The sequence below is a fragment of the Empidonax traillii genome, unplaced genomic scaffold (genome assembly GCF_003031625.1).
Source record: "Empidonax traillii isolate 1590-97213 ecotype Southwest subspecies unplaced genomic scaffold, ASM303162v1 scaffold377:size560545, whole genome shotgun sequence".
NCBI classification, from domain to species: domain Eukaryota; kingdom Metazoa; phylum Chordata; class Aves; order Passeriformes; family Tyrannidae; genus Empidonax; species Empidonax traillii.
The window spans coordinates 332,673-342,271 of record NW_020955570.1 but is presented as its reverse complement, the minus strand read 5'-3'; the positions used below and the strand labels follow the sequence as shown (position 1 = coordinate 342,271).

General features: G+C 40.3%; 1 protein-coding gene across 4 annotated transcripts in view; it reads left to right on the top strand.

Moving 5' to 3' along the window:
* The first annotated feature begins 3,663 nt into the window (after positions 1–3,663).
* Positions 3,664–9,599, top strand: part of FYN (FYN proto-oncogene, Src family tyrosine kinase) — an 83,127-nt gene continuing 77,191 nt past the window's right edge. For all 4 annotated transcript variants that reach the window (XM_027893041.1, XM_027893042.1, XM_027893040.1 and 1 more), the window contains exon 1: positions 3,664–3,736. The gene's annotated coding sequence lies outside the window, so the exon portion shown is untranslated. The remainder of the gene's footprint in view (positions 3,737–9,599) is intronic.

Below are 9,599 nucleotides of genomic sequence, written 5' to 3'. Positions count from 1 at the left end.
TTCTTTCTTTTCAAAAAGAAAGTAAATTTTATACAAGGCTACATAAATACACTGCTGGTATATATGTAACACTGGGAGGGGGATGTGGGTTTTTGGTAAAAGATGGCAATTTGTTGAAGCTCCTGCTGCCTACAGGAAGAGGCTGTTCCTAGCAGATAACTCTGATTATCTCCCGAGAGTGTTCTGTTTTTCTTTAACGTTTCAAACCAAGTCTCTCTGAAATGCAACTCAACTTTCCATGAGTGTTGGCGTGCTAAGGATTTTCTATACGTTACCATTTAGGAGGAGATGCTTGGACAGCTTTGGTTTGGACACTGCTTCTGTATCGGCAGTGATGTGTGTGTCACAGTTTGGGGTGACTCTGTTGTAAATGTGTTGGACTGGGATGGGTAGCAATTCCAGCTTCTTATAGGAGGCTGATGTTGCTTAAATCTAGTACTATTCAATTGCTTATACTTTAAAACAGCTTCGTTTTGTATTTGATTTTATTTGGCAGAAAATACTTTAATTTTTAGCACTTTCCTTCACCTCCAACTTCTCTTCCTTCCCCTGGCTGGGGTAACAAATAAATCCAAACGTACTATAAGCCATCCAGTTGGTGCCAGCAACCTGTTGGATACTAAGGTATACGTTTGTACAGCTCTTCATAACTAAAGAAACTCAAAATAGTTTATGGTAAATGTCTCTGTTAGAACAACTATTTGTGAAAATAGATGTCTGTAAGAAGGGCACCTTTCACTGAATAGTCACTTGTCCACTTCCAGATTTTCATTTTCCCAAGCACAGAAACTTGGGAAGGCAAGCTTTCTTTTTTTAGTAATTCTGGTCAGACAAACCTTTTGTCACCTCTTCTATTTATTATACTAATTGTAAAAGAAGCCTATCTTGGTGCGCCTTGAAGCCCATATTAATTTATTTTGCATCTCCTGTGCTGGCTCTTCTGAAAAGTTCTGGTCAGATTTTGGAGATATGTAACATGATCCAAAGCCTAAAAAAAAAAAAAAATTCTTTCTATATGCTTAGATAGAATGAAAATCATTAAGACTAAAACTAAGTTCTGTACAGCCCCAGCTGAATACAAAGAAAGAGTGGATAATCTTTAGTTTACTCTGCAAGCCATGTCCGGCCCTTGCCCTGAATTATGCAGCAAAGAGTTTCCCTTCCCTTCTCCCTCCCTGGTGCTCCACCTTCAAACCTCTCATCTCCATTGTAATCAAAGAGAGAGGGCACGTTTTGCACCGTCTTCTAAAATCAAGCCAAAGACATCCTTTTGAAAACTTTCAAGCTTTCTACCCCCAAAATTCTGAAGATCTTGCAAGGCTAGAGGCATGGCAAATTTTATCTCTGCCTCAGATTTTACTAGACACCCCTTGCTAGTTTTTGTCATATGTGGTCTCAGTGAAGGCATTTATTAAAGTAGCTGCCTGCAATCCTGTACTGTAGCAGTGGAATTGCACTGTAGGTTGAAATGAACTCCACAGCCAAATAAATGGACCTGCCGTCATTTCCATACTTTCCGTCCTTTTACCCTAGAACCAGCATAGGCTTCTTTTTTCCTTTTTTTTTCTTTTTCTTTTTTCCTTTTTTTTTTCTTTATGTTTTGTTGTTGTTGTTGTTTGGGGTTTGTTTTGTTTTGTTTTTTTTTTACTTATTTGCAAACTGAACTGAAGAATTCCCCCAGCTGATTTCAATCCTGGTTGCTGCACAGGCATTTGTGCAGGGGTGAGGGAAGGAAGAAGCACTGCCAGGGCTGCATCCAGAAGTTCCACTCCAGTGCTAGTCAGGGGTTCAGCCCCTTTTGGCAGTGGTGCCAGCCCCTGTCTCCAGTATTCATGGGACCAGCAGCATGGAGTACAGAGTTTCCCCTATTTGTCACTTCTCTGAGGAAATTATTAAATCAGTCTCTTGGTGTAGAAGAAAATAATGAGCTAATCCGGAGTCGAGACGCCGTTGGATTGTTTTGGACCTGGCTCATTTCTTAAGCCTCTAACTTTTCTGCATGCAGATGTTATCCAATTAGTTTGGAGGCAGAAGTAGAGTTTCTTGATTTTTTCTTTCCAGGCCAAATGCCTGGAAGCTAGGGAGGGAAGTGGATGGCACTTGAATAATAACTACCTTCCCTCAGTTTGAGCAAAGCAGTTAAGACCCATCTTTTTTTCAGTGTTTTCAGAAATTCTGCCAAGTTGTACAAAAGGTGAAGGGGGAGGAGGGGTGTTCATTTTTTCTCCTTATTCCTTGATATGCTCAGTTTTTTTCTCAACCACTAAACAAAGAAAGCAAGCAGAGAAGAAGGTGCTTTGGTTTGTAATTTACTGATAAAAGGTGTATTCCTAAAATCTCTCTCAATAGCCTCTTCTGATTTGTAATGATTCTTTTTTCTTTTTTTCCCTTGAACCTGAACCCTCCACCCAAATGGAGTCTCAGCTTTATGATATCAGATGTCTTCTTGCTAATCAGGATTTAGAGCAGTGTGATCCCATTGCCATATTTTAGAGGAATATTTATTTGTTTTTTCCTTAATAGAAATTGTATTTTCATAACTCCTTCTCATTTAAAGATGACCAGTAGAAGTAATTTGACCTAAGAAGCCATTCCCCTTTCCTTTCCTATTTATACTTACAGCATCCTTCAGAAGAGGTGCTGAAGCAAAGATTTGCTGTTTCTGCAGCTGAGACAGGTTTTCACAATCAGTAATGCCGGGCTCCAAGTCATCTCTGTATAGCGGTAAACTTACTCATCCAGCAGTAATTTCACAGATCCCTCCCTTGTGGAAAGTTTGGCCACGTACCTGGGGGAAAACGGGACTTTAAAGCAGTTCAAATTCAGTTTGGCTTCATAGGTGTGAACACTGAAAAGTGTGTCCTCTTTTTGTTACACAGTTACCACTCCCAAATGCGGACACCAGCAGAATCCTTACTCCTCCATCTTCTAGGAGTTTACAAACTAAACGTTTTAACATCATTGTTAGTCTGTGCTTCGCGAGTTGTTCTTTCAAAGATTTTGCCTCAAGGAAAAATAAGGCATAGCTGTCATTTGAAATTTACTCAGGGTTGGCGAAATGATGGCATTTGTCACTTTTGCTTTCTATCTTCTTCAAACAGGCCCTAGTGTGTGTCAAACTGGATATTGTGTGGACTTCCTTCTTCTCCCTCTTTGTTCTTCTAGAGAATGCCGAGTAATTAATATAGTCTAAAAATTTAGTGTGGCACAGCCCCTTTTTTTTCTTTGTGTAGTTTTCAAACAAGGAGGCTGTCAAGAAGCGGCGTGCATCAAATTTCAAAACCGGTTTTTTAAAATCACTAAGAGATACAGGGTTGACCATTTTTTTTAGGGTTGGATCTAAAATAATTGGCACACTTGCTGTGTGCTGTTACGCGTTTCATGTCACTGACCTTGTCTCCCTAAAGTCTGAATAGCCATCGTATCAGTGACAGTGATGTGTCTGAGCAGTCTGAGGGAGTCCTGCAATTATTTTAATATTTTGCATAATACTGGTAGAATTCAATAATTAGTTGTGAAGGTTCAAATCCAATTACACCCTTCCCTAAAACAGGAAAAATAGTGGAAGACGGTGATAGATATTAGCAGAGTGAGAAAAAAATGTAACACAATTTGTGGTGCTCCAGTCACTAATTATGTCTTTTCCTTTCTCTCTTATTTTACAGGGTATGTTTTCGAGCCATTTTTGAGGAAATGTGGTGAATGTAAACTTACTCTCTTTGGGGGGGAAATTTTGGTAAGTGGTGCTGTCTTGATCAATTTTGGTTTTCAATGAGAACTTCAGAAAGTTTTGTTTTAGCTTTTTTCAGGTTTGTTTTGGTTTGGTTTTTTTTTTTAGCTGACTGGAAATACAGAGAGATAGTTGATTTTATAGTTGATATGTGTTTTTCTTCCTCTGGTGTGGAGACTCACAGTATGAGAAGCATTGACAGAGAACAGCATGCTGGGCCTCAGGGCGAAGAATGTGTTTTCATTTGCTCCAGTGGCATCTGCTTTTGTGTTTGTAGCTGTTCCATTCTGTTGAAGAGTGGTTGAGCTAAAACCTAGAATAGAAAGAATAAAAAAGTCTAATTTAAAAACACAGGGTACAAAAAAAAAGCATGCTAGTTGTATAGAAGATCAAGAGCAAAAGTAATGCAGAGGGAATACATGCTTCCCAAAGTGGTCAGGGTGTCCAATCACTCTAAAATCTTTCCATCTGTTTCCAAGATGTCTGACTGGCACACTTGCCATATGGAACTAGGATGGTTTGCTTATGTCTGAAAGATAGGTAATGCTCCTGTATACTATATCAGTTTTCTATTCCTCCTTTACATGCCACGTGACAAGCTTTGCTGCTTGTCTGGCTGTATTGTATGCAACACTTCCAGAGGCATCAACTTCCTACAGACTTCCAGCCCTACCTTGCTATGGGAATATGGCACATCATGTGTCATGTGTCTGTGCTGTTGAGCTGCACTGCTCTTGCAGAAGGAGACAGAGAAGAACAGGAGGTAATTAGTGACGTGCCCCAACTAGAGGGAAGTAATTCAGAGAAAAAGCTTTCAACCTGCAAAAAAGGGCAGCAGATCTGGAGCAGTTTGTAGGCTCATCTTGCTTTTCCCTCTAGGAAACCATCAACATATACAGTTCTGGCTAGTACCAATCAATCGCCATTACCTATGGAAAAAAGGTAAAAAACTGTGTCTCTCCTTTCCCTTGGCCAAGCAGGGTATTGGACTGGTGTCTTTTCTCCAGGCAGAATGTGCAGATTGCAGATGAAAACTGGCTTATTCTCCACTGGCAGAAGACTTCAGAATCAGATAGCCTGCAGGGTAGAAAACTAAAAATGAAAGACTGGCTCTGTGAGAACACTTGTTCTTTTCTGCCATTTAAAAAAACCAGAGGTTGTTACATCATAGAGAAAGATCCAGATTCACTAGCAGATGTTTAGGTGTCCCTCTGCAAAATATATACTCTTAGAGATAAGGTAAGAAAAGATAAGATAGTCAAGATCAGAATTTTACAGAGAAGCTGGCCAAATAGATGAAAAGTCCTGTACAACTATACCTGGCTAAACCCTACTGCAGCTCATTCTTTTAAACAATTTTCTCTCTTTGGGTCATATTTTCTGACACTTTTTCATGTTGTAAGTTTGCACCTATATCCATACACTGAGAAGTACAAGGAACAAATATTTAACTAGAATTTAGCTGTAGGGCCAAAGATGAGCCCTAGGCCAGAGAATGAGTTCATTAGTCCGTGAGATTTTGTGGTGACTTTGATTACTATGAAAGAAGATGGGATCTATATCTAGTATTCTTTTTGGTGGTAGTAATGACAGTTTCATCCTAAAAGTTGTCCAGTGTCCTTACAGATCAACTGATCTTTGTGTGGGATGTGACAAACCTATGGTGCTCAGAGATGAAGGAGAGCCATAATTCAGAAATAGCGATGCCATGTAACACCAAGGAAAAAGCTTTATCAGCAGACCTAGTAGTCAGATGGTTGTGTTCTAATTTCCCTTCAAAGATGCATCAGCTAAGACCAGCCTAGTCTCCATGGCTGACCTTAATGAAAGAGCATAGCTAAGAACAGCAAGAGGAAAGAGGCAGAAGAAGCATGTTTCTTAGAATCATAGAACAATTCTGGTTGGAACAAGCTGCCAAGAAATGGGAACAAACTGTCATCATGTCCAAACCACCACTTGAAACAGGTCCTATTACGTCAGGTTGCTCAGGGCCTTGATTTTCAAAATTCAGCTGGCTGGAAAATTGACAGTCCCCCTGGGCATCTGTTCTGTCTGACCATCTTCAGAGTGAAAAAAGTGCTTCCTTGTTGCTGTTTGTTGTTCACTGTTGATCAGTGCAAACTTTGGATCTTCTCTGCCTCTGAGAGAGAAGTCTTGAAATGTGGTGCCACGCAGATGCAGAAAACTGCTAGTGGGGAAAAAACTCCACAATCTGGTTCACAGAGGTTTCTCAACCTATAGTTGAAGTTCAGACTTGAAGAGCGTGGCTGCTTGACTTGGTTGAATGAATCTTGAAACTTGGAAGGTTAGCTGACAAACTGATGAAATCAATGAAAAGAGGTACTTCTCACTGCTGGATTGTGAACATCCTGGAATTTCTTCAAGTCAGTCTGGAGCTGGGTTTGTACCACTCCATGCTCCAGGATTTTGCTCTAGAATTTGTTTTCCTCCAGCCATTATAGTACATAAACAGACTGCAAATTTTGTTCGTTTTCACAGATGTTCTTTTCACTCTTCCCACTTCAAACTGCAATCTTTTATTTTGAGGTAGAATAATCATAAGACCTTGACTTTCTCATCTGTAAGGATCTCTGATGCCACTGTATGGTTGGCTATGGCATTCCAAATTCCCAGGGAGTTTAAAAATAATTGCAAAAAATGTGAAACAAGGAAAAGTTTTGCCCAGTCTCCGTCCCTAACCCACTGAATCTAAGAAGTATTGGACATCAAGAAAACATTTTGAATTTATCTTGACATAGCAGCTGAGCTCAGAGGCTCAGCAGTTATTTATTCATCTTGTATCAAAGTCCTAGAAAAAGGTCATGCAGCCTCTAGATCAAAAATTCATAATGCACTTAGGAGCTGATTGGAGAAGTATACTTGAATGCTGGGAGGGGAATCTTGGCTGAATTTAAAACTCTCTCAGCTAAGCTGATGGCAGTGTGAGAAGACCCCTCATTTGATGAGATTTCTGTAAATCACCCTTGTAGATTTCAGAGCAGATATTCACGTGGCACTGTAAGTGTTGCACTGACCATAGCACACAGCAGGCAGTCACAGAATGGCCACCCCTCCACGTCAATGCTTACACAACTGCAAGGAGTAACAAGAAGCATGACTGACTTAGGACAGATAACCTTGGGGTGATCCGTGTTTTATTTTCTCTCCCTGGTCAGACTGCTCTTTGCCAGTCCTCACTCCCCTTGAAACTCTTGCCTTTTGTAACAACTTTTTATATTTCTAAGCCTGACTTACGCTGTACAATTTGGTGTTCTGTCCCTGTCTATCTAGACCCTGTAGCTGGTTACAGCCATCAGGATCAGAGGAGGATAAAGTGAACTGAATAGAGGGACTGCTGTACAGAAAACCTGACCATCTTCCCGTGCCAGGTGTGCCACTGTGCACTCGGCCATTTCCTATAGATTTCCTCTTCCTGGGAGAGCTGTGAATGTTTCAAACACAGGCCTCGAAGCTGAATGTATATGTTGGGGCCTGGAAATGCATGGCTCTTTGCCCTCTGAATTTAGACAGGGATACCTCCCCACAAGTTCAGGGCTTTTTGATGCTTCAATCTGAAATCTGAGACGCTATGCTTCTACTTGCACACTTCTCTGTAGATTAGAAGCAAATGCACATCTTAAGCAATGGCTTCAGCTATTTCTAGTTGCTCAGATATATAATGGAAAATTTGGATTTCAACTGCTGACACGCATCTGCTATTTTTTTGTGTGTTTTTTCCCATTAAGAACAGTGAGGTTTATCTTCTGTTTCAAACAACAACAAAAAATAGCAGGTAATGACTGCTTTGATTTTAAGAAATCGTATAAAACCAGATTTTCAGCATCTTTATGTATCTTTAAATTTGTTTACCTTTAGAAATATTGTGATGCCTTGTGCATTCCTGAGTGTTTGACTTGTATGGTACGACTATTTATATCTCTGATGCCTACAAAAATGCTATTGATTTTCTCTTAGTAATTCTTCACACTTGTCAGGTTTCTGACAAAAAGTATTATAGAGCAACTATGTAGTATCTGCAAAGAGCTTGGAATATGTACTCTCACTGCAAAAATAACCAGCTGTAACTTTTGCTTTGTTACCTGTGCTCTGCCATACACACAAGAGACCTTGCCAGAATCATTAGCTGTTCTCTGTAATTAGGGCTGACCTGGTGCATTTTGGTCCTATTTCTAGTAGCTTTTAGTTTTCCAGAATCATTAACTTGGGCACTGATGTGCCTCATAGCGTGTTTCTGTTGCCTACCATCGTTATTTGTTCCTATGGGCTGAAGATTGTCTTCCTCCTTAGGAAGAAAAGTGTGAGGAACACTGAAACGTTTTAATATATTTGGGGCTTACCAAGATTTTCTATGCAATGCTTGTAATTCCTTCCATTTAAGTCTGTTTCTTTCCTTCCAGTCTAGTCTGTGCAGAAGATGTGCGTTTTGGTGCTGCTGAGTGTATCTGGTCCATAACATTTCTAAGAAATGCAGTTTGTCCCCTGCCCAGAACTGCATGTGTCCAGTCCCAACCTGACTGGATTTAGTCTGTTCTCTGTGAAGCATTGTTATACTTGTATTCAGTTTATTAAATCAGATAACCCTACACAAAGAGATTATGTTCCAGCCTCCTGCAGAAAAGATCTTTGTGTCTCTCTCTGTAATTTTCCCAAGTCTTTTCCTACATTTCACTGGTAATTCATTTATTAGAGTTTTTTTTTTCTTTTTTCCCCCTGAGGTTGAGGTGATCCAATTGTTGGAATTGCTCAGCAAAAGAGAGTTAGTCTGTGGGCCACCTCTGTGGATCTCTCTCTTACTTTAGCCATCGCAGGAGAAATAGGGAAGAACAATTAAACAGCAGGTGGAGCAGAGCACTACACGCAGCTGTACCTCACCCTTTTTAGTTGCCTCAGTTGGCAGAGATGTTTGCAGTGGATCATGTTACAGCAGCTTGAACATCCATGATAGGATTTAGCAAGTGGTAAATTGTTCATGTTGTTTTAAATTGAGATAATAAGCCCTCCAAATAATAAGCCCTCCATAATAAGCTCTGTGGAAAGAAAAACATTAAGTTTGAAAATTCAGGTGTTGCTTTAGGGAGTGTTACATCAACATTGCTCTTTTCTGTATATGCATTGGTACAGTTGGTACAAGAACTCCTGTTCCATCACACTGGTATGCTCTTATACTTCATGTTCCCCTCCCTTCCATCTAGAGAACTGAATACAAACATGTATGTCATACAGGGCCATCCAACCCTTTGGAAGTACAGAATTAGATGTGGAACAGCCTTGCACTTGGTTTCATGTCCAGCTCTGATCATTTAATGTTAAAGTATAAGTGCAGCTTGGAGCAGGCAGGTCCCACCCAACTGGTAGTGGGATCCTGGGGTGTTGTAGGTGGGAATTTAGTTGCTGGGAAGCATCACTTCCTTAGTGAGCTCATGCAAATTGAGAGGGGTTTTTTTTCAGAGGTTAGTAATTTATCCTTGTTTGGCAATTTTCTGCAAAGATCAAAACACAAAGATTTTGCTTTGACACCTTGCAAGTTTATGGTCCAAATCACAAAACCTTTTGAGCTGTTCAAGGAGCGGCCAGAAGCTTTTCACACAAACAATCACTCCACTTTCCCATGCCTTGCTTCAGAATTAGCTTGAAAAATTTTGGCTGACGTCATGCCAAAAATCCAAAACAGCAACAAAGCAAGGGGAAAAAAAACCCGTCCAGCAGACATCCAGCATGTAGTATATTGCCAAATTTGGGTCTGTTTGTGCCAAGTTTATAATCAGGCAGCAACAGAGTCTTAGTAGGTAATTCGCTCAACCCACAGCTAATGAGCCCTGCAGTGTAGGGAGTGAGGAGTGCTGCACAG